Genomic DNA, 24042 nt, shown 5'->3' with positions numbered 1-24042 from the left:
GCTGCCTTTGGGGCCTGTGCCGGGGTCCGGGCTGGCTTGGGTGTGCACCACCTCCAACGCCTTCACCCCGAGCTCTCTTGTCACCTTGTGCCCCCCCATCTCAACACTGACTACCTGGCCTGGAGACCACCGCTCCCACACAAGGTCTTAAAGGCAGACACTGCTTCCTGGACAGGAAGGCCTGGCGCACGGTGGGACCCCCAGAATATCAGAGTGACTTGGTGAGCAGACAACGTTCCATGAAATGGGGTCTAGGCCCATCTTGGGCCAGGAAGTCATAACCCTGGGGGGATGGGAGCAGCTGCTGCATCTCCGGGGATTGGGTTCCCCATGGGAAGCCACCCTCCCTACCCGTCCTGCTGCCTTGGGGGGAGTCACATGACCCTCTTCCCCACACCCAAGGTAGAGGGGCCCTACCCAATTCCTCCTTCCTTAGGCCAGCCAGTCTCCCCGCAGGAGGTGGGATACGGCTGACCCCACTGCTGCCATCAAGAATAAGGGCAGGACGACGGCAGCAGCTGCTGGAGGGGAGGCCAGGGTGGAGGCAGGGCCCTGAAGGAGCACAGCCACCCTGGTGATTGACAGGCAGCATCCCCCGCTGGGCTCAGTCTCCTCATCTGTGAAATGGAGCGGTGAGTCAGGCCCATCTAACTAAGGAGGTTTCTGGGTCCGGGTGCTCCGGGGGCCCCCACACACTCTGTTCCTCCTGTGATGCTTGGTGGCTCTATCTGTGGACCAGCCCAGAGCAGGCGGCTGGCGCAAGCACTGGTTCCAACAGCGTCAGACAGGGAGCTCAGCGGGGATCCGGAACGCCCTGGAAGAACGCTGGGTGGCGTCCAGGCGCCGCCAACCCGCTCCACAGGGAGCCCTCGTTACCGCTCAGCTGTGTCCTGATCCCGCGGCCGGCCCTTGCACAGGGCTGGGGCTGTCCTGGGCAGAGGGGCCTCAGGATGTGGGCCTGCGCCGGCTCCTTCTCTGAGCCCTGGGCTTGCTGACGAGGCTCCCTAAGGCAGCTGCTTGGCCAAGGAGGGACGGGAGGCCCAGGGAGAGTGGCCACGCCTGGAGGCTGCCGGTCCTGTGGCCACTCATCAGCCGCTCACAGGACGCCCTCTCTGAGCCAGGCTCCAGGTGGAGTCGTCCCCGCCCTCCCAGAAGTCCACACCACTAGAAACAGTGTCCAGTGCTGACCAGTTCAGGCTGGTCCTCCCTGCCTCTCCCGCAGCCGCGCAGGAGGCTCGCGGTGGAGAGGTGAACTCGGAGACGCAGCAGGGAGCAGTGGCCTGAAGCGAGATCTTGATTCCCTGCCCAGGAATTGAACCTGGGGAGCCTGGATGAAAAGCAGGAATCCCAGCCACCACACCCCCTGGCTCTTGCCTCCAGTGAAAAATGCATTTCTCACGGAGGCAAAACTGTAAAAACACGTACAAAGTTGATTATTAGAGACACAGCACAAGTGGGAGAGCATACAGAGAAGCAGTTTGCTTAGTTAGGACAGAAGCAGGGCAGAGATGCACACGGGGAGAAAAAGGGTGTGGGCGTCCCCCCAATGAGGAGGGGCCCAGTAAAGAGGTGGTGACGTCATTCATATAGGGCAGTTCTTCCGGGTTTGTTTACCTTTGGCCAATTACCTGGCTTCTTTTTCCACACGTGACCTGCCCTAGGACCCTCCCCAACACGCGTGCGCAAATTTTTTCCAAGGTGAGTTACAGCCCACAGGCCTGTGGGACGGCCTTAGCATCACCTATTATGGGGTGGTGCCCCCTCCTTTCTGACCCCCAAGGAGCCTTCCTGCGCACGTGCAATGTTTCCCTTGCCCTAAGGATGGGAGATATGTGACCACTTGATCTTTTAACAGGGTTTAGCCCCGCTCTGTCCCTGCCACAAAAGTGTCCAATGTCCAGTTATCTACCCTATTCCTGTTGTTTCTTATATCGAAGTGCAGATCTTGAAATACAGACAGGAGCCTGGTCACAAATATGTATTCTGGGGCCCGTTGGTCTCTTGCCTCTGGATATATAAACAGGGGGCTGGTAACGAATGTCTGGCCTGGAGCCCATCTATCTCCTGCCTCAGAGGGAGCCCATTTTCCAGCTGAGGAAGGGAGCCCGGCCAGGCGTAGGGACTCACTCCAGACCCCACAGCTGCTCGCTCCAGCAGTCACTCAACACGTGTGCTGAGAGACAGGGTTGCCCAATGGTCACACACTCTGCCGCGGGGGCCAAAGTACCATGGGTGGATCCTGGTGTCCCCACGTCCAGGCGTTCACCTTGGGCAAGTCATTTAGGCTCCCTGGGCCTCAGTCTCTTTGTCTGTGAAATGGGCCCGATCACAGCCCTTGCCACAGGTTTTGGGCATGAGGTGGGAGTGCAGAGTGGAGCTGGCACACTGCCAGTGACGTCAGCATTTGCTGTCACAGTCACCTGCCGTGCAGAGCCTGTGTTAGGTGCTGGGAGGGAGACAGAGAGAGGGACGGAGTCTGCCTTCAAGACACCAGGACACAAACCAGCAGGTGCCAGAGGAGAGGCCTCCTCCAGGAGGGGACGTGGATCAGGCCTCGGCGATCAGACCCCAAGACCTTTCCTCCCTCTCTATGGCAGATAGAAAAGGAGCGCTGCAGGAGTGGATGAGAGAGAACTCCTCTCTGATCTCTAGTCCCTGAGCCAGCAGAGATGCCCTCCAGATGCCTCCCTCATCACCGGCTCGCTTCACTTCCCGTGTTCCTTTTAAAACTTGTCTTCCTTTCTCACGTGGCCCTGGGCATGATTTTTAGCCTCATAAAATAGGGATAAAAATATCTATCTTACGTAGGATGCTAAGAAAAATAAACAAGATAACTATCAAAAGCGTTTATCAGAGCCAGGCCTCATACAGCCGTTCAGAATCCATTAGTTCCCTCCTCCCGTTTCCCTCTGTAATTTTCAGACGCACTGAGCTCAAGCAACTTTAGAGTCTGTTGGGTGGACCCGCATGGCTCACTTAACTGCTTCTCTGAATGATTTGCTACCATGAAGACCACAGCAAACATCTCTGTGCCCAGGGCTTCCCCATGGACCGTCCCTGGAGGCGGATGCCGGGGCCTGGGTGCGACAAACTCCAGCTTCGTGCCTGTCGGGAATGGTGGAAGGCATTTCCTTTGAGAAAAGCATCTGGGATGCTCTGAGTGAGAACGGTTGGGGCCGGCTCAGGTTGGCCCTGAGGGGCCCGGGGGCTCCACAGATGTCATGGAGTGTCCCACGGCGTGTACTCGTAGGTTGCAGGTGAATTCAAGCCCAAGAGGCTCTGATGGCCATTTGACTCTTCTAACGTCAATACTGGTTGTGATCGTTTGCTGGGGCCCCTGTCGACCGGGCGGCGTAAGCAACAGACATTTATTTTCCCACGGTCCCGGAGGCCTGAAGTTCAAGCTCGAGGTTTCCGCAGATTGGTTTCTTCTGAGCTTCTTTCTCTCCCCGTGTCCTCGTGTGCTCGTCCCTCTGTGCGTGTCTATGTCCTCATCTCCTCTCCTAATAAGGACAGCAGTCCTACTGGATTGGGGCCACCCTAATGACCTCGCGTAAGCTTAATCCCCTCTTCAAAGGCCTTCTCTCCAAATAGTCATCCGCTGTGGTACTTCAACATATGGATTTGGGAGGGGACACGATTCAGCCCAGGACACTGGTGATTCATCATAATTCTAGAATTTAGGGATCACTACCCCGGTAACTCCTATAAAAACAGTCCCCCAACGCCAAGACTTCCGCCTCCGACGGGAAACCGTGGCTGGAGAGACTGTCACTTGTCTATGGTCACACAGCCAGCCGGGGGCTGAGAAGGACTTGGGCCAAGGCCTGGCTCATCCCCGAGTCCGTCAGCTTTCCACGTGCTACAACAGCTTCGTAAAATGGTCAGGGAAAGTTCTGGACTTCCGACAAGCCGCCTTCAGGGGCTGGGACACGGCGAGTTGCTTTATATCAGGTTGTCTGTTCCAGCCGGGGGCCCAGTCCTGGAAGGCGCTTGAGGAGACAGAACTTCAGACCTATGTATCTCGGCACCGCGGTGCCCCACCCCTGCCTGGCACACAGCAGCTGCTCGGGGATTGCTGGACAGACCTGAGGATGACACAGGCGCGGTCGCTGCCCTGGGGGAATGCACTCACCCCGCAAGAGGGCGGCGAGCCAGCCGCACCTCCCAGCAACGGGGACATGCAGCCAAGAGCCAGGCGCTTCTCCCCTCTGGTTTGGGCCCTGCCACCCTCCATGCAATGGCCTCTGCGCATCTGCTGGCGGGGCTCAAGCTAATTCCGAAGTGCTCAGCTGTCCCGGAACTGAGTCACGACGGAGGTTCGTGGGATTCCTCGGCAGCAATCTGGCCCCCATGTGTTTTTGCCGGTCCCCAGCGGTGCCAGTGGCTCAGCTCTTTGCTACACCACCCAGAAATACCCAGAGAGGACGCATCCTCTTGGAATGAAAGGCCCCGCTGGCCCCAGCTCTGAAGTCCTCGCCACTTGTGGTCCCAGCCTGCTGCCAGCTGTGAACAGCCTAACAAGACGGCCCCGTAGGGCCGGGAGCTGCAGTAGCAGAGAACATGTGTCTTTGTCCCAGTTGGAATTTTCTCCCCAAATTACATTGGATGCAGTGGGCCTATATGTGGCAGCTCAGCTTACAAACCCCCAGGCTCCGGGGCAGCGGATCGGGGGAGGGTTCATAACTGTCAAACCCCTCGTATGTGCAGTCGCTGCTCCTGTGTGTTCTCAGTCAGCACCAGGGGCCCCACCTAACAGACGGAGAAACTGAGTCAGGGGGTCAAAGCACAGCCCCGATCGCCTTCTTCCTGGTCCCAGACATTGGACTTCCCATCGCCACGTCCCGGGACATCTCCGAGCCCTGCCCAGTCCCCAGAGAGAGCTGGATATTCACACTATGGCACTCGACCTCTTTCTCCTAAGGGTCTCCCCTCCACCTGACAGACTCCCTCCTGGACCAAACTTCCATCAGGCTTCCCGAGCCCTTTCCTCCTTGACCCTGACCTGCCAAGCCCAGTTTCAGCCAGGAATCCTGCTAAGCCAGGTTATCAAGGATGCCCTCCCCCATATCTTCATTCTCCCGACCCTTGGTATCGAAGTCCTTGACCCTTTAGCCAGAATCCTTTGGGGCCAATTTAGCAAGAATTCCCCTACCCGGGAAACCTAATCAAGTCTCTCTTAGTAATTTTCCACCCGCTGATCCCCTCACTCTGCTCCTTGGCTGTACGTCCCCAGCTGTCCTTGCTGTATTCGGAAATTGAGTTCAATCTCTTGCCCCTATCGCAGTAGCCTTGAATAAAGTATTCCTTGCCATTTTTAGCAGAAGCCCGGTGCAGTTTTTCTCCTTATCACGCACCCTTTGGCCCCCACCGATCTGGCCATCCTCCCAAAGCTGCTCAGCTCTGAAATCTTACTCTGGGTCTTGGTCCACAGCAAACTTGACAATCAGAGCCCTGACTTCACTTCCTGCTGCCCTCCCGGGGGGGGGCTGTCTCATCTCTAAGCTCCCGGCACCGTAGTTCACGTCTGTAAAATAGGAACCGGGGAGAGGAGAAACCGCACTCACCGCGCACAAGGCAGCCCTCCGAGCAGAACATGTGTTCAGCAAATGGGCGTTTCTTTCCCCTCCTCTGGCTCCTGTTTACAAGATGCCTTCAATCTGGCAGCAGAGAAAGATTCCACGTTGCTGGGATGTTGTCTTCCAATGGGGAGAACAAAATCCCAGGTGGCAGGCGAGGGGCGACTCTCCGAAATGGCGACATCTGTCCAGCTCCAGCGTCCCCATTTATCGCTCTATTTCGGCGCTCAAAAAGGACAGGCAGGTGGCCAGCCGCAGAGCTGAAACTGAATAAAAGAACCGGGAAGCTACTGGATGGTCCAGGCTCGGCCCAGCTGGGTGTACGTCTTCAGAGAGATTGCTTTGGCTATTCGTTTTCTCCTCGACTGGAACAGCAGGGCAGGGGGTCATGAAAGGGTTTAGATGTTTGTCCAGAGTTTCTTTTCTTATCCTCAGGCATGCAGCTCTCAGAACCGGCCGAAATGTCGGCCACAAGCCTGCCCTGCTCAAGTGCCTCATGGGACATCTGGGTCCTTACCTTGGTTGGCTTTGAGGATGGGGCCTGGGTACTGGAGATGCTTAGCAGGGTGACTACTCCAAGCTCTTCTGGGGGATAGGCCCTTGGTGGCCTGCGTTTTTCATGCAGGGAGGCAGAGGCCCAGAGAAGGTCAAGGACCAACCCAAGGTCACACTGTGCTGTGGGAGCTGGGAACCTGGATGCCCAGATTCCCTTCCTTTTATGCCCTTTTCAAAAGTCACCTACTCTGTGAAGCCTTCCCTGCACCCATCACCCTATCCAGATAGGCCGGATCTGGTGCCCTCTGGGCCGCCGCAGCCCATCAGCGTCCTGTCATCAGAGCCCAGATCGTGCTGCACTGCGATCACCATTGGTGCGCCTCCCTCCTTGGGGGCAGATGCGTCCAGGCACAGAGGTGGCAACAGTGACTGTGAATGGATCACGGTGCGCACATCTGGCCCTCTCCTACAGGCCGTCTCCTCTCCTGCACACAGCGGTGAGCAGAGGCCCCACCACGAGGCTTTCTGATCTCGACAGCCAGCTCAGACCTGCCAACTGACAGCTAATTACAATCATGCTATTAATAACAACAATAATAAACATAACCATAGCACTGCCGCCACCAATTACCAAGCCTTACCACGAACCAGGTGCGTTGCCACTGTATTTAATTGAAGGCTTGTGACAGCCGTGGGAGGTGGGTATTATTATCCTAATTTTTCAAACTAGGAACCAGGGACTGGAGAGCTGCCTCTTTGTTTGATGAGCGAGGGTGTCCCTCCCAGACAGACAGTTCCAGACTCGGTGGGGCTGCAAGTGGAGCCGCCGGGTGAGGGCCGGGGGCCGGCCAGTTCGAGCTTGGCAACGGCGTTAGTGTCCTGGGGCTGCTGTGACAAGGCACCGCGGACTGGGGGCCTCAAAACAACAGACATGTGTGCGGTCACAGTCTGGAGGCCAGGATCTGAGATCAAGGGGTCTGGTTCCTTCTGAGGCTCTGAGGGGAGATTTGGGCCAGGCCCCTACCCCATGTTCTGGGGGTTTCTGGCCACCTTTAGCGTTCACTGGCTTGTAGCCCCAGCACCCCCATCTCTGCCCCCATCTTTACATGGCCTTCTCCCCGTGTACATGTCTGTGTCCGAACGTCCCCTTTTTATAAGGACACCAATCATGTTGGACCAGGGCTCACCCGACTCCACTATGACCTCATCTTAATTACATCTGCAACAATCCTATTTCCTGATAAAGGGCCACATCCTAAGGTGCTGGAGGTTAGGACTTCAACGTGTAAATCTGGGGGGGGGGGGGACACAGTTCAACCCGTAACAGCAATCCAAGGGCACCCAAAGGGTTGCTGCTGGTAATTGGGGCCAGCCACAGGCTCAAGGAGGCCAGGCTGCGTGCCACGTGGGCCCTGGGGGCAGGCCAGCTGGAGGAGGGGCCCGATGGGAGCTCTGCAGGCACCAGTGTGCATGAGGAACCAGCAGCTGGTCATGGAAGTGTGGCCTTGGTTCCCCTCCTACCCCGCTCCTCAAACCAGAAACCTGGGGTGGTCTCCGCCCCTCCCTCTCCTTCAGCCCCCAGATCTGACCCCCCACCCACATAAAGAACTCTTGAGTCTGTTTGCTCTTCACAAATAAGCAAGTGCATATATAATATAGCAGACAGCAATAAATGTCTCAGGGAAAAAACGCTGAGAAGGCAGGTGGGAAGCTTCAGGAGGTGAGGGGTGCTCTAGAGAAGGCTCTTCTTGAAAATGACATTTCAGCCAAGGCAGGCAGGAAGGAGAACGCCAGCTCCGGGCATATCTGGGGACAGCAGAACTATCTGGGAAGCAGGACCAGCCAGTGCAAAGGCCCTGAGGCAGGAGTGGGCTTGCTGGATTGGAGGAAGAGTTGGTGGGAAGGGTGGGGGGAAGGGTTACCTCGTGTGCCCCTGACCCAGGACTCAGCCTCTGACCCGACCTGGTTCTCCCTGTCAGGTGGCATGAAAAGCCTCAACATTCGAATCCCAGTCCTGTCACATCAAGGCCCCCAGGCCAGCCCTCTCTGCACAGCACTCCTGGCTCCCAAAATGGCAAGAGCAAACAGTGCATGGTTTTCATTATTGAAATCACTTTATATAACAATATCATGAAACCCTGGGGAAGAGCAGTGAAGAAAACCCCCAGAAATAATGAGATAAAGACGACGAAGGCCTCACTATGAATAGAAACCCCATTTGCAAAAACCGCTCAAGGGATCACAGTATTTCTAAATCTTCCGGTAGCTTATGTCTAACTGCTACGAAGTGCTGTTTTCTTCCTTATGGTTTGATCAACCAGTTTAGATGTATTACCGCGCTCGACTCTGCCTTGATTTCTGATAACTGAAACAAAAATATTTTAAAAACACTTGCACAGTTGAGAGCGGCGTGCCCAGATCCCTGCCCACGTCCTGCCCGGTGTTTCTGCAGAATCCTGGTTGGTTCGTTCATTTGGCAAATTTTTGCTGAGGGCCTACTGTGTGCCAGGCCCCAGGGGCACAGCAGATACGGAGCCCAGACCTTGGCTGGTGGAATTTCCAGATCGAAGGGGATTTGTAACAACAGAACAAAGGACCAAAGCGTCCAGACGATCAGAAGGCACTTTGCCCGTAGCGGGAGAAACAGAAACCGAACTGAGAAAAGGAATCTTGATGGGGGACCGGCAGTGAGACCCCCTGAGGCCTTGTTGAAGAGCTGATATTTCAGAAAGGATTTGACAGAAGTGAGCCAGTTTCTGTATGGGTCCCAGGACCAGTGCCCTGCGGGGAAGGGTGCTGTGAGGAGGCTTTGGTCTGGGTGCCGTGGGGCCCTGGAGGGTGTGAGTCCCATGGCTATCATTGACTGGCCCTGGTGAGTTCTCAGAGGGACAGACGGGCATCTACCCACAAAGCACCTGCCACACACCTGTTGGGAGGCAGAGGGGGTGGAGGTGGGGGACCACCTGGTCTCCACGAACAGGGACTGAGCTGCCAGCAACGTGTCCTTCATGAAGCTCGAATCTCCCCCCGCCCACCCCCTGCCTCAATCCCCTGCCTTAGACACCTGGGGCCAGACTCTGGGCTGGAAAGGGACCCTGCCCTGGCCCTGCCCACGGTCTGGAAATCTCCACGGCCAGCTCATGAGTCTCCATGTCAACACAGGCATCTCCAGGTCCCTAAGACCCAGGCCCAGGCAGGAGAAGGCCCAGGGCCCCGCACATCCCACTCCGATGGGCAGCGAGTGCCACCGGCCTGGCCACAGGGCTCCATGGTCTGGGCCAGGGACAGGGCCGCTCAGCCTGTGGAGGGAGAGAGGGATTGCGAGCCCCGGACAGAGGCAGGACCCTGCTGTGTTTCCCCCGGAGGGAGGAAGTAAGTCAGCAGAACTGCAGCCCCCTGGGCTCCTAACGCAAACCCCAGCCCAGCTGCCGCCTGTCTTGCATCCCCCAGCCTCCGTCGCCTCCATCGTGGTGGCTTCTCAAATGCGGATCCCCACCCCCGGGCCCTGATGCTCTGACATCCGCCCCTGGAAGACTCACTGTTGGGGTCCCTTGTTCTCCCAGGTGGGCTCTGGGCGCCATGCCTGGTCCACAGGACTCAGGTAGGCACCTTCGCAGGGACAACCGTGGGGGCGTCTCCATGTCCATCCCTGCTGTCTCTCCTGGCCTCTCCTGGAGGGGATCCCCAGGCACCCCAGCTCCAGCAACACAGGACAGACTCTCCAACCGGCCCCTGCCGGGCTGGAGGTGAAGGAGGCGGCAGCCCCCTCCCCTCGGGGACTCACAGTAGGACAGTAAGTCCCTCCAGCCTCTCTCTGTCCTGTTACGGTTGGGGACCCTGAGGTTCGGGGAAGGGTCCCTGCTCACTTTCTGCGTCCGGGGAAGCTGCACCACTGATACCTCACTGACATGTCGGTTAGAACTTCAGCCTTATTTGTCCAATGCTGGTGTTGGACGGACCCTGCACTTGGTGGCGGGGGGAGAGGGGAGAGGATGACCCCAGGCAGCTGCTGCAATTGTCAGTTATCCAGGTGAGGGTGACGGTGCGGTGGTAGTGGATGGAAGTGGACAGACTCCAGCAATGGTTAGGAGGTGGGGCCCACAGAGTCTGGGAGAACCAGGGAGAGGCATCTGATTGGAGGGCAGGATGCAGCAGGCGCAGTGGAAGGGGACGGGCTCGGGGCAGGAGGACGCAGAGTTCCACCACAGACTTCCCTGCAGACCCGGGGGCCTGAGGACCTGGTGATGTGGTTTTGCACTCAGGAGAGATTTAGACCCAGAGATTTGGTACTTGGCGGTCCACAGATGGACAAGAGAGGGAGGAAGAAGAAGTGGCAAGGGTATAAATAGAACCAAGAATCAATCCCTCCCCACCAGCTTCTCTCCAGGTGGAGCAATTCCTGATCTGTAGTATTTACCGCTAAACCCCACTGAATGAATGAATTCTTATTCCAGGCCACGGTGGGAGGGTTTTAAGCTGAGACCTAAATGCAGAAACTGGCCCTCATTACATTGATTGTGCAAAATGCCCCCGAGGGCGCGGGGTACGGAGATTGTCAGAGGGCTGGAGGCGCACACAGGTTGCTGCCTTGGGAAAGCACAGCGACCTGCAGGGCAAGGACCCCGTGGGGGCGGGCAGACAGCTGTGCCCTCTCCTGCAGCGGGTCCACAGGAGGAGGAAACCGTCCGTGCGTTTGCCAGCAGCTCAGGACTGTGCAGCCCCAGGGCCGGGAGGTGGATGGGCCAGAGAGCTACCGCCGGAAGCTGCAGGGCAGCCACACCTTCCCCTCCGGGAGCTACACAGTCTGTCTCTACCAGACCCAGATACAGATAAACCCCAGCGTCATGAAACCCCGGGGCAGATACCGATCCACGTACGTGTGAGTCGCTGTTGCAATCTCCCCAGGAAGCAGGGGACCAGATTATTCTTGCTTGTCCCTAGGAATGGGGAGCTCTCTATCTGAGGGGACAGCCCATCCTGCCTCTCTCATCTCTGATAGCTGGGGCTATGCCTCCATCCAAATTTGCTCACACGGTCTCCCTGCCGGTCCCAGGCCTCTCCCTCAGAGTCACAAAGAGCACTTCCATTTCCTCTCCTCCCCAGACTGGCCTAAAACGTCATTCCCTGTGCCAGTCACCACGCCCAGCACTTCCCACAGGAAGCATGACGCCAACACCAAGCACCTACTATGTGCTTCCGAAGCACCTACCATGTGCCATTTTTGCACGCGTATCTCCCGCCACAGCGCTATGCCCCTGAGATGGGCCATAACCCCCATTTCATAGCGGGGGAAATGGGCTGGGAGAGGTCAAGTGACTGGTCTGAGGTCACACAGTCTTTGTGTGGTTCGTCTGGGGTTTGCCCCAGGTTATCAGGCTTCAGAGCAACGCTGTGAGCTGCTGGACGCTCCTGCCTGTTCCCACGGACGCAGGGGCGGCCACACGGGGCGCTCCCTCGGCAAAGCTAGACGGTGGCGGGCAGAGGCCTGGGGCGAGGGTCTCTGCCCTCCAAGTGCACTGGCGGGGGCCAGGATCGGGTGGGGGTCCCCAGGCCAGCTCCACACCCTGAAGAAAGGCATGTGAGTTTCCTCACCTGGAAAACAGAGACCAGAGGACAGGCGGCTGGCTGAAGGTCTCCCACTAGTAAGTGGCCGATCGGGGACCTTCCCCTGCTCCAGGCAGGACCTCCAGGACCGAAGCCAAGGGCTGGCTCAGCACTTTGGTTGATGGAAACCCTCCCTCCCCCTGGCTCCTCTCCTCCCGAACAGCTGGCAAGGCTCAGCCATGCCCCGAAGATGCCAGCAGCAGCTGGCCACGCCGCGGCGGGGCAGGACACGTACCCCCCTCTGCCACCTCGCACACACGCAGGGGAGGGAGGGCGGTGGCACGCTCGACTTCCCAGGCTATTCTTAGCTCCTCGGGACCCACAAGCAAGGTCACCCTGTTGTCTGCGAGACAGAAGTGACTCAGATTCAGACATACTGACAGAGGGCCTGCCCTGCTCTGGAAGGCGAGGCCTGTTCCTGGTTCCAAGAACCGACCGGGGCGAGCAGCTGGTGTGAACCCGGCCGCGAGACCCTTTCGCTGGTCTTGGTCGCTGTCGTTTAGTGATTCGACCGCGGATCACCTTCCTCCTGTAGGTGCCACAGCCCTGACCCCCGGGACGCCTGGAGTCACTGATGTATCCCAGCACCCAGGACAGTGCCTGGCACACAAGAAAGGCTCCGTCAATACCTGTTGAATGAACTGACTAGTCTGTGCACCAGGCCCAGTCTTATTTTTGAGAAATATACTGTCAGGTGGGGGGAGGCAGACACTTTATTATTAATGATCATAGCAGCCATTCGCAAGCACCCCATGGTCAGGTGCTATAGTGAGCGTGGCCGCCTCATCCATCCTGGTGACAACCACCCAGGCGAGAAGTCTTGCTGAGGTCCTTGTTTTACACATGAGAAGGCCGGCCACGGGGAAGCCAGGGGTCGCTTCCTGCAGGGACCCCAGAGCCCAGCTGGAAACCGCTGTGGTGACTTGAAGATGGTGGGCAGTGATGGGAACCCCAGGGAAGAAGATTTCACTGGGCCTCCAGTGGACGGGGGGGACTGGCTTTCCAGAAGGGGCACTGCATAAACAATGACCCAGGAGCCTGAAGGCCCCTGTCATGGGAGGAAACCAGGGCCCTTTAGTGTGTCCACAGGCACTGGCTATGGAAGGCTGGGCACACCAAGAAGGCTGGGGGCCCACGGGAATTCGGGGTCAGAGGAGGATTTTAGCGAGATCCCCTTGGCTGCCATGTGGAGGGCACACAGGAGGGCCCAGGACGGCTAAGGGGAGCTGGGGGCCAAATCCAGCCACAGTTGTCGTGGGTGTAGACAGTTGGAGCTCCGAGGGTTGGTGAGATGGAGGGTGAGACAGTGGCCAAGGTTGACGCCAGGCTCCTGAGGTGGGTGTCTAGGGAATGGCACGCCCTTCCCTGGGGTGGAAACAGAGAGAAAATATCCAGGCTGTTGCCCATCGCTTTGACCTCTCGTCCACTGCTCCCTCCACCTCACCTCCCAGCCCGCCCGGCATCCCATCTGCTTGACTGAGCTCCTGCCCACCTCTCATCACAAACACACACCAGCCCGGCACCTGCCTGCCTGTCTACCCACCAAAACACCCATTCAAGCATCCCTCATCTCCCAATCCAGCACACGTTCCCCTCTAGTGATAGTTACAAGCATTAAATGAGCTAATGAATATACCTGGAACAAATACTTGGAACAGTTCCTGGAACCGCAAAAAATATTAGCTCTGGGCAGAATATTATTATTGTTGTTATTGTCTATCCAAAGACTCACCCACCCTTCATTCACCTGTTAACCCATCTAGCCACATATACCCATCCACCCATCATTCACTTATCCATCTGTCCATCCAGCCCTCCCTTCATTCATCTCTCTGTGAAGCTCTCCATCTAGCCAACCATCTTCTTGCATATTCATCTTTCCATGAACCCGCTCACCCATCATCCACCCACCTACCCATTCGTCCATCCATCCATCCATCCATCCATCCACTCACCTACCCACTCATCCATCCATCCACCCGCCCACCTACCCACTCATCCATCCATCCATCCATTATCTATCCATCTACCCGCCCACCTACCCATTATCTACCCATCTATTGATCTATCCATTCATCCATCCACCCACCCACCATCTTTTCACTCATTCCCACATTCCTCAATGCATCACAAGTACTGGTCACCGAATACCCAGTCCTCTGCTCATTTCCCAGGATGCAAAGACATGGAAACTTGAATCCTACACGAGGACTCTCAGTGTCATTGGGAGGGGCAGGCCCACACAGAGCAATCACCTATCAGAACAAGGGTCTCTGCTCTAAAGGCCAGAGGGAAGCAGAAAAACCCAATGTGAGTGGACTAATCAGGGGAGTCTTCCTGGAGGAAGGGGAGTTGCCTGAAACTGTGATTTGCCAGGGCCCTCGGCAACACCAGTCCACCCAGTTAGCTTTGCACAAACCAGACTGCGGTGCTACTCCACTCCACTCCCTGCCCCTCCGCTTGCCTCTCGCCTCTTCAAAAATTATCTTGTTATTTTTTTCTGATGACAAAACTAAGCTGTTAAGACAGCAAGCTCGTGCATGGCTTTATAATAACAATAATAAATTAACACTCCATCCCAAAGGTTCTGAGACCACCTGCTGGCCCAGGGGAGGGAGGAGTAGAAGTGGGAAGGGCCCAGGAGATGCGGAAGAGAGGATTCTAATTACACTGTGCAATGAATCCCAGGCACCTTTAAGGAAAGGACTTCACACATCATTATCTGCTGTGGGAAGAGCAGCTTATATGGGGTGTGGGGAGAATTAATTAAGGGTGGGGAGGTGCTCAGAGAGCTGAGAAGGAAAGGCGTAAGGCCAAATGTGCTTATTAATAAAATATCGGCGCCAAGTTGCCGACGCGGCCAGACTGGGCACTGGGTGTCCTGGCAGGAGCAGAGAGAGTCAGTCGTTCTTGGCCTCCTGGGCTGAGCCTGTTAGAACCACTTATGCAACTTCTCACACCGAGGCCCGCTCGGGGCTGGGCCCTGTGGTGGACAGCGTCGGCAACACGGAGCTGGGTCAGACCCAGGCCAGCCCTAAGGGAGCTCCTGGTGGTGACAGAAGCACAGACAGTGTCACTCAGTGTGGCCAGGGCTGTGATGGGTGGAGAAGCCCAGAGGAAGCAGAGATCCAGCCTGGCTCAGAGAAGGCTTCCAAGAGGAGGAGACAAATGACCTGGGTCCTCAAAGATAAAAAGAAGTAAGACAGGCAGTCCAGGAAGAGAAAACAGAGAGAGCTGGGGTCTGCTGACCTGAGAGCATGGTCTGATCAGGAAAGTAGGGAGGCAGAGCAAGCCTAGGGTGCCCTTGTGGCAGGAGATGGAGCTCAGTGGCAGGTGGAAGGCAGACTTTATCTGGAGGCAAGTAGGGAGCCGTAGAAGGGCTTTGAACAGCAGAGCAATGCTGTCAGATTTGGGTTCCACGTGGATCCCTTTGGCTCGCATTGGAGGATGGCCCACTGGGTGGGAGAGGAGAGTCAGGGAGACTGCTGGCTACTGCACACGTCCAGGCAGGAGACAGTGAGGCTTGAACCAGCAGCTCCAGTGAATACTGGGAGGAGCGGCTCAGGGGCTGCCGGTGGAGGGTTCGGGGGGCTCTGCCCGACGAAACCAAGACACCTGGTGGCTGGTAAAGGTGTGAGCCTGCATGATCAAGGGCAGAGTGCCCACACAGATTGGTCCCTGCGTCCACAGAACCGAACCCATCCTGCTCTGAATGCCACCAGGGCGGGGCCTTGGCCAAGGGCATTTGTGGACCATCAGCCCCGTGGACTCTCCCTCTGGGGTGGTGCCCAGCAGCCTGCAACCTGCAGCTGTTGCCCACCTACATCCAGCCCCACACACTCCCCACTGGGTTTGGCGATGACCCTCCTTCCTCCTTCCTCCCCAAGCCAGCTCAGGTGTCCCCTTTTGGGTGGAGGACGAGACCTCAGCTTTTCAGACAGAGGTTCTGGCCCAGGTTTGAGAGCTGGGCTCGGGGGTCAGGCAGACCTGGGTTTTAGGAGTCTCGGGTAAGTTACTTCCAGCCTCAGTTTCTTTGTCTGTGAGATGGGCGTGGCCACAGCCCACATCACGTTAGCCCATATGATGCTTGTCAGATGCATAGAGCAGTGCCCAACACGAGGCTCAAAGACGTTGGTTGTGGTTATTTCCACGATGCTGAATATGCAAAGCGCGCAGTGTAGTGAGTCACACATACTAGGTGGTTAAGACCTAGTAACTGTTATTATGACCAGTAAATACCAGACTCTAGGCACTAGCTACCAGCGGGGTAGTGGTGGGGATAGCCAAGTAGCGGCCCTACTGTGTGCCAGGCTTTGTGCTAAGGCACTTACTAATATGGCCTCAACTGACCACATATCACAGGGCCCCTGAAAGGTAGGAACTGTTGCCCCCATTTCAAAGATGAGGAAATCGAGGCTCAGAGAGGGAAAGTGACTTCTTCTGATGCGAGGCAGACCCAAGAGTCTGACCCTGAAGCTGGGGCTTATTTTGTAATTTTCACATTAAAATAGGACCTTAAGGTGGCGAGAAGGCTTAATGTGCGAGGTGACCTTGGCCCAGTCACTGGACCTCTCTGAGCCTCAGTTTCCTTATCTGCAGTTAAGGCTCATGCTGCTGACCTTGGAAGGTTGCTCCAGCAGGCCATGATTCTGGGGTTCTCTCTCTGTAGGTGGTATGCCAGGATATTCCCATGATGCCCTGGGGGCAGAAAGCAGCCCATCCTCTCTTCGGCTAGGCTCCAGTACCAGGCATGGTGCTCTGAGGAGGCCTTAGAGCAATATGTGAGGAAAACTGACTGCAGAGGGCCTGGCCCCTCACGTGGTCTGGGTCTCAGATGGGGAGGGCTGAGACAAAGTCATCTCCTGGACACCAAAGTGGGGCCACATTTTCTCTGATCAAGAAAGTGATGTAGGGCTTCCCTGGTGACGTAGTGGTTGAGAGTCCACCTGCCGATGCAGGGGACACGGGTTCGTGCCCCGGTCCGTGAAGATCCCGCATGCCGCGGAGCGGCTGGGCCCCTGAGCCATGGCCGCTGAGCCTGTGCGTCCGGAGCCTGTTCTCCGCAACAGGAGAGGCCACGACGGTGAGAGGCCCGCGTACCACAAAAAAAAAAAAAAAAAGAAAGTGATGTAAATGGTATAAAGGGTTCTGAACTTGGAAATCTAACATACGGCAGGCAGCAGCTTCCACTTACCCACTGTGTGACCCTGGGCAAGGTATTTAACCTCTCTGGTCCTCCCTATCTTCAGCTGAATTGGGGCAAAAATAATAGTGCCTTGCTTTTGGGGGGCCAGTGGGGCTCAGGAGAAAATGTTTGCAAAGCCCCAGGCCTGGCACGAGGTACCTGAATCCAGGCTCTGAAAGCTGGAATTTCCTTTCCCTTTCCCCTCTTCCAATGGAACCAGGGCTTGGCTGGCCCCGGTCAGCCAGAGGAGACCTCAGACAGGGCCGAAGGCACCCCCACTTCATTCTTATTCCAGCCGCTTCCCGTCAGGCCCCTGAGTAGCCCTTTGGAGGTTCTGATTCATCACAGATGTTGACCGGTGAACAGGCTGTAGCTGGCAGGCAGCCAGACAGGCGGGGGCTACCTGGCCAAGGCCACGGGCTCCACCCTGCGGCCCAGGCCGGGGCTGGCTTCCCCACAGCTGGGAACCTCACCAGAATAGAATTCAGACAGATGCCGGAACCCACCACCAAAGGCTCCTTTTTCCCTGGGTTCTGTGGAAACATGAGATTTTGCAATAACAAAGGTCGCTCTGTGAGACCGAGCCAAACCGTTTACAGCATCGGGAGAGGCTGCTCAGCAAAATCAAAGAAGCTTGGAGCTGGGACCCCAGCCACGGGAGCCTGATCTGTCAAACCCCGTACAACCTGCCTCCCTACGGCTGGGCTAAATCTGCAAGGAGCCAGAGCTGGGCTGAGTCTGCCAGGGCCTCACGCTCTCTGAGCCAGAGGGGCCTGACCGGCAGTGAGAACGGAGCAGCTGGGGAAACTGAGAAATGGGGAAGCACAGCCAGGACGTGCTCCCATTCCAGGGCCCTCAACTCTGTTCCTCCTTGCATCAAGGTCAAGAGCACGGGCCTGGAGCACGGGCAGGGGAGGGACAGACCCAGGTTCAAATCTTAGCTCTGCCACCTCCTGGCTGTGTGACCCTGGGCAAGTCACTTAACCTCTCTGGGCCTGTTTGTCATCTGTCAACAGGAATAAATAGAAGCAGCTCCTGGGACGGTGGTGGGGATTCAAGGAGACCACCCAAGTGACACTGGGGGCCACAGAGCACCCAGTGAGTGGGAGAAAAGGTTGATCTTTTTCGAGAGAAAAGGTAGATCCTCATCCCAGAGAAGTTAGGCAACTTGTCCAAGGCCTTATTGCTACAAAGCTGCGAATCCTACCGTAGTCTAGGTTGCCCTGCCCTTGGGGATTTAAAATGACTGATCTTTGGAGCAAAGCCCCCACTCCAGTCCCCTAGACAGAGGCTTCTGAGAAGGGGCTTCCAGAGCAGTAGAAAGAGCACTGGCATTGGAGTCCTCAGATTCCTGCCTCTCGCGAGCTGTGTGACCTCAGGTCCATCACACAACCTCTCTGGGCCCCCGCCCTACAGCTCTGAGATGAGGGTAGATCCCTGCCCTGACTCCCCGCATTCTTTTCAAGGTGTACATGGGTGTGGAGGGCATGTGACTGAAAGGCTCTGCTTACGCCAATTATCCTGATTACCATTGTTGTTATTATTCCCCGGCTGCCCGTGGGGAGGGCTGGGCTGTGTGGAAATTAGGCCTCCATCTCGGGGTGCTTGGCTCAACCTACCAATTTGCACCATATTAATTCTCATCATCTGTGCGCTGGGTTTGAGAGGCTGGGGAGACGCAGGGAGGCCATGAGAGCCGCCGCCAGCTGTGGCAGAATCCGAACCCGGGATAGACACAGGGGATGGAGCTGTCGCCGTTCCTATAAGCTGATGCCTCGAAGGTTTGGAGCGGGGGCGAGTGCCCCGGAAGTAAGGGTGGGGGTCTCTCATTCCACCCCAAAAGCACTCCTCTGCCTTCTGCCATCAGCCTCGCGCTGTGCCTCCCTAAGCCAGGAGGCTGAGGCCGGCGTCATCCCAATTCCGATGAGGAAATGGTCTTCGAGAGGTGAACCGATCTGCCCAAGGCCACCAGCTGGCACACAGGGAGCCAGGACTCAAAACCAGGGGCTGTGAAGCCAGGGCTCTCTCAGTCACCAGCTCCCCCTGTAACCCGGGCGCTGGGGTCACAGCGCATCACCACCTGCGAAACTGTTACAGTGACAGATAGGATACCGGCTCCTACCCCATAGGCTTGTTATGACTGAGACCAGAGCCTGGTGCCACCTGAGTGGAGGTTATTATCAGTGACAGTGTACGGATGAGGAAACTGAGGCTCCAGGAGGCCAAGGGCACACTGAGTCCGCTGGGGTTTCTTGTTTTCCAGCCTTGGGAAGGGTGATTGGGTGCCCATCCCCCTACCCCCTCCACTCCAAGCCTTCCTAATTCCTGCTGCCCTTTTGCATCAGACATGCTCCCAGGAACCCTGGTCCACACAGCAGGCTCTGAGTCTTAGGGTCCAGAGGCAGGCAGGTCTGCAAAGGGGGTGGGGGTGGGGTCTTCCGAGTTTTGCCGTTTCCCTGGGATTGATTTCTGTTGCCTTAATCAGCTGCCCCAAGCAAGTAGCAGGGCCCTTGCTGTCAACTCTCTCCAGACTGATGAGAACGGTGTCTTTTCTTCCCCGTCTTGAATGTTCTAAAACGTGGAATTTGCAACTGTGCGTAGAACATTGGCTGACGTCTCCCCAGTATCCACATAAGCAGCTATCGGGGGTGTATTTAAAGAAACGGAAACACTTGGGAACATGTAGGTGCTGAACTTGAGTACGGGGAACCTTGATGATCCCTGACATGTGCCTGATGAGAGACCCAGGCTGCTCTCTGAACAGCACACGTCGGGCAGGGCCACTCGTGGGGACGTGGGGGAACAGGGTTCAGAATACAGGGGGCCTTGAATGCCAAACCAGGGGCTCAGACATCACCCTGAGAAGGGGCAGCCATGGAAGGTCTGCAGGCGGAGGGGCGGCTAAGTCAGGTTGTACAGTACAAAGACCAGCCCAGGGGTCTGCAGGGGGAGGGATGGGCCGTAAAGACCTTCGCCCCCTAAAAATAAAGGAATTGGCACAAGCGGTTGCTGGGTATATTGGTTTCTCTGTGGCTTGTAGCTAATTCAGCAGCTTAAAACCGCGCCCATGTATTATCTCACCGTTCCGTGGGGCAGAGTCAGGGCGGGCTCCGCGAGTCTCTGCCTAGGGTCTCACGAGGTGGAAATCAAGGCGTCAGCCAAGCGGGGCTCTTAGGGGAGGATCTGGGGAGACTCCAGGCTCCTTCAGGGTGCTGGCAGAATGCAATTCCTGTGGTTGCAGGACTGAGGCCCCTGGTCTCTTCCTGGGTGTTGGTTGGGGGCTGCTCTCACCTCCCTGCCCTGAGACCCCTCCACCTCAGCGCCAGCCTCCCTGATGTCAAATCCTTCCTTTGGCCGCCATCTCTTTGACTTCCTTTTCTGCTGACAGCGGAGAAAAGTCTCTGCTTTCAAAGGCCTCCCGTGATTGGCTTAGGCACACCAGATAATCTCCTTATCTCCTGATCTTACTAATCAACAGATGAATAACCTTAATTACATCTGCAAAACCCCTTTTGCCACAGTGGAGTAACAGCAGGGGGAAGGTGATGAGGCCCTCCTGGAACTGGGTCTGCCACGCGCCTTTCTGATGCAGACAGGGCGCAGACGGAAGCCCCGTTTCCTCCCGGCTCAGGAGGGCTGTAGGTAGTTCACACCCAGGGCCAGGAGGGAGGCAGGCAGGAGTCGGGAGGAGGCCCCCCCCACCCCGGTGAGTTTACAGCCCCTGGCCCAGCGCAGGTTGGAGTCAACGGGGTGTGTCTGGTCAAGGAGGCTTCTGGACCAGATGACCTACTGGTCTCCCAGATCTCCAGGACGACAGGCAGCCGTAGCAGCGGGTTCCACACACGGAGCACCTCCTGTGTGTCTGGACTGCAAGAGTCAAAAGCCACAGCGTCTCACAGAAGAGCAGACTGAGGTGGAGAGCACGGCCCGGGCCACTGTGGGCTGCCAGCTCCGTGCCCGGCTCCAGAGCCAGTGTTCTAACCACTGGCATGCCCTGCCACCCACGTGACCCAGCCCTGCAGCCACGGGGAGGCTGCGGCTTTGCTGCCACACGTAGCTCCCACGGCCAGTTGGGAGAGCCGGAGCAGCAAGGGCATAAGGATGGCTGTGACCTAAGCCTCGAGCTTCAGAGGGGCAGGGCTGGGCAGCAGGGGCCCAGCTGGGGTCGGGCTCCTCCAGGGGCCTGTCTCCTCCCAGGTAAACGGGGTGTAGCTAATGCCTCCCAGTGGCGGCCGGCCGCAGCCTGGGGACCTCAGCCTCTTTGGACTGAGAGGGAAACAGGCTCAAAGAGCCAGGCCTCCTGCCCACCACCTTCAGCCACTTCCTCCTCGAGTGGCCAGCTGGCCCGGAACACGAGCCCCCAGGCCAGGCCAGCACTTCACACTCCAGCTCGGCCACATCCTCCACGGGTGACTTGGTGGCGGGGGAGCCCCAGTTCCTTATGTCTTGAATTAGGGAAACGGGGGCTTGGAACCCTGAGGTCTTGGGTTGGAGAAGGAGGGACTTGGGGGGCTCCTGGGAGGGGGAGGGCTGCTCCCCAGAGGGAGGTGGGGATGCTGATGCAGAGGCAGGGTGCCAGCTGGTCGTGGCCCCTCCCCCTGCCCATCCCAGAGTCTCCCTCCCCCCTTCCCAAAGGGGCTCACGGGCGTGGACCTCGCTGCCCCCAACTTCTAATTAAACGGCAGCAACTTTGACGTGGCAGGTGATCTTCTCGGGAAGCCTGGCTTTAAATTTAGCTCCCTCCCCAGCCAGCTCTTTGAAAAGGCTGCTCTCGGCAGTGAGGGAGAGAGCGTGAGTCATCCTCCAGGCCGCCAGCCCGCCCCGGGGGGGGGGGGGGGGGGGGGAGTGCGGGGGGGAAGCATTTGCGGGGGAGCAGGCCTCCCGAAGGCAGAGACATAGTAAATAGGGAAGGGATTAAAGGCGACAGAGCGCGGAGCACCCCGCCACCTCGACTCACAGTAGGTGCTCAGAAATGGGGGCAACGTTTCCCACGCGGTCTGGGTAATTACCTGCACAGCCCCGTCCCCCTTCACCTCTCCCCCAGCCCCGACCAGAGTGGAGACACACATGTTTGTTGAATGGGTCCACGTAGGCTAGTCTTCATGCTAGTCTCTGCTGATTCTCCCAGCGGCCCTACCAGCCCAAGCTGCCCTGATCGCAGATGCACAGAGTGTGGGAGGCTGAAGATGCCCCCCACCCCAAAAGAGACCCCCGTCCTAGTCCCCGGAATCTGGGGACCTTATCGTATGTGGCAACAAGAAAGGAGCTTTGTAGATTTGATTAAGGTCAGGATCTTGAGATGAGACATTATCCTGGATTATCCGTGGGCCTTAAATGCCACCACAAGTGTCCTGAGAGGGAGCAGAGGGGCTCTGACACACACAGGGGCGCAGCCACGTGAAGACGGGGCAGACAGAGGTGGGAAGATGCTGGCCTTGAAGGCTGGCGTGACGCGGCCACAAGCCAAGGATGGCGGCAGCCACCAGGAGCTGGAAGAATTCTCCCCGAGCACCTCCCAGGGAGGCGGCCCTGTCCACACCTTCAGCCCAGTGAAAATGATTTGGGGATTTCTGGCCTCCAGAACTGTAAGAGAATAAACATATGCTGTTTTAAGCCACAAGTTTGCGAATATTGGTTATGGCAGCCCCAGGAAACCAGTGCACAGGGGTTGGGAGAAGCGAACTTGCCCAAGGTTACACAGCTGGTGAATGGCCAGGCTGAGATTCAACCCTAAGTCCGACCAGTTCCAAAGCCTGCTGCCCACTCTACCACCTCCTGGAAGGACGGAAGGGCCACTCCTGCAGATCAAGGCCCTCATTTATTTGGGAAAATCAACAGGACCGTCTTCTGTTTGATATAGCCTCTTGTTTAATCTTCATGCTGACTCTGGGGTGAGTGGAATCATTTCAATTTTGCAGATGAGGAAACTGAGGCACAGGGAGGCAAAGTGGCTTTGTCCGAGGTTGGGGAGCCTGACTATAGGGAAGGGAAGGTACAGGGCCCTGGGAGCGCACTGAGCGCAGCCCAGCCTAGCGCAGAGGATGGTCAGCTCTCAACCCAGTCCCACCCGCCTCCAGCACTGGGCCCTTCGGTCTGTTTCTTAACCTCCTTGGTCCTTGGTTTCTATCATCCCGTGGGATGATCAGGTTCCCCACTCTTGGGAGGGTTTGCAGAAGCTGGGTGAAGTGCTTCAGATATCCTGCCTCATTTAATCTGCGAAACGTCTTGTGAGGGAGACGCTGCTGAGATCTCTTTAGGGAAGAAAACTGTCACAGGTGGGGAGCCTGGGCTTGGAAGTCGGGGGCATCTGGGCTGGAGCCCTGGTTCTGTCCCTTGGCGGCTGTGTGGCTCAGGGCAGGTGCTCTAACCTCTCTAAGCCTCAGTTGCCTTACCTGTAAAACGGGGAAGACACTCCCCAGCACTGTGGTGAGATCTAAGTAAAATAAGGTGTATGAAGGGCTCAGCCTAGTTTCCGGGGAGGTTCAATCAACATCTGTAAAAATGGCGCCAGATCCAATGACGTGGGAGACACAGAGTCTGCCCCGCTGGGATCAACCTGCCTTCCGGAGCACTCAAGACCACGCTCCCTAACCCTGCACGACATAAACCATCCTCATTGCCGTCCCCTCCCTCTGCGGGGCCTTTGAAGAGGCTGCAATGTCCCCCCACATGTACTTCTTTACCACCAGAGGTCACTGGGCCAGGGACAGGTGGGGGTGAAGGTGGGGAAACTGAGGCTTAGTGAGGTTGGCTCACTGGCCCCAGGCCACACAGTGAGTCTAGCACGGGGTTGTCCTGCAGGTGAGGGGTGAAATGGGGGTGGGGGTGGGCTGCTGGGGAGGAGAGGTGGAGAGAAGGGGGCCCGGAGCAGGAGAGGGGTACCACCGCCTGGGGAAGTCGGGTTTTCTCATTGAAAACTGCACAGAAGACCTTGTCTGATGTGAAGGATTCTCCTGCCCAAGTCTGACCCTGCCATGGACCACCTCCGCCTGACCCTGACTTTGACCACCTCCCGCGGTGGCGGGGTGGGGGGGGGGCTGGCTGGAAGGAATGTCTTGCTTAGCACCGCAGGGGGAGGGGCACTGCAGGTGGGGCCCTCCAGTGGCAGGCTGCGGGAGGGGCGGCAGGAGGGGCTGGCAGGACAGCGGCCACCTGGCTGGAGCGGGTCTGGTGTTCCCG

The 24042-nt window shown here is 57.3% G+C and overlaps 1 pseudogene; it reads left to right on the top strand.

Annotated features, from left to right (window-relative positions):
- The window catches only part of LOC137202957 (uncharacterized), a 28198-nt pseudogene extending 17241 nt beyond the window's left edge, over positions 1–10957 (top strand).
- Positions 10958–24042: the final 13085 nt, after the last annotated feature.

This window comes from Pseudorca crassidens, chromosome 11 (genome assembly GCF_039906515.1).
Source record: "Pseudorca crassidens isolate mPseCra1 chromosome 11, mPseCra1.hap1, whole genome shotgun sequence".
NCBI classification, from domain to species: Eukaryota; Metazoa; Chordata; class Mammalia; order Artiodactyla; family Delphinidae; genus Pseudorca; species Pseudorca crassidens.
Note: the sequence above shows the minus strand (reverse complement) of the source record. Positions and strands in the feature narration are given on the sequence as shown.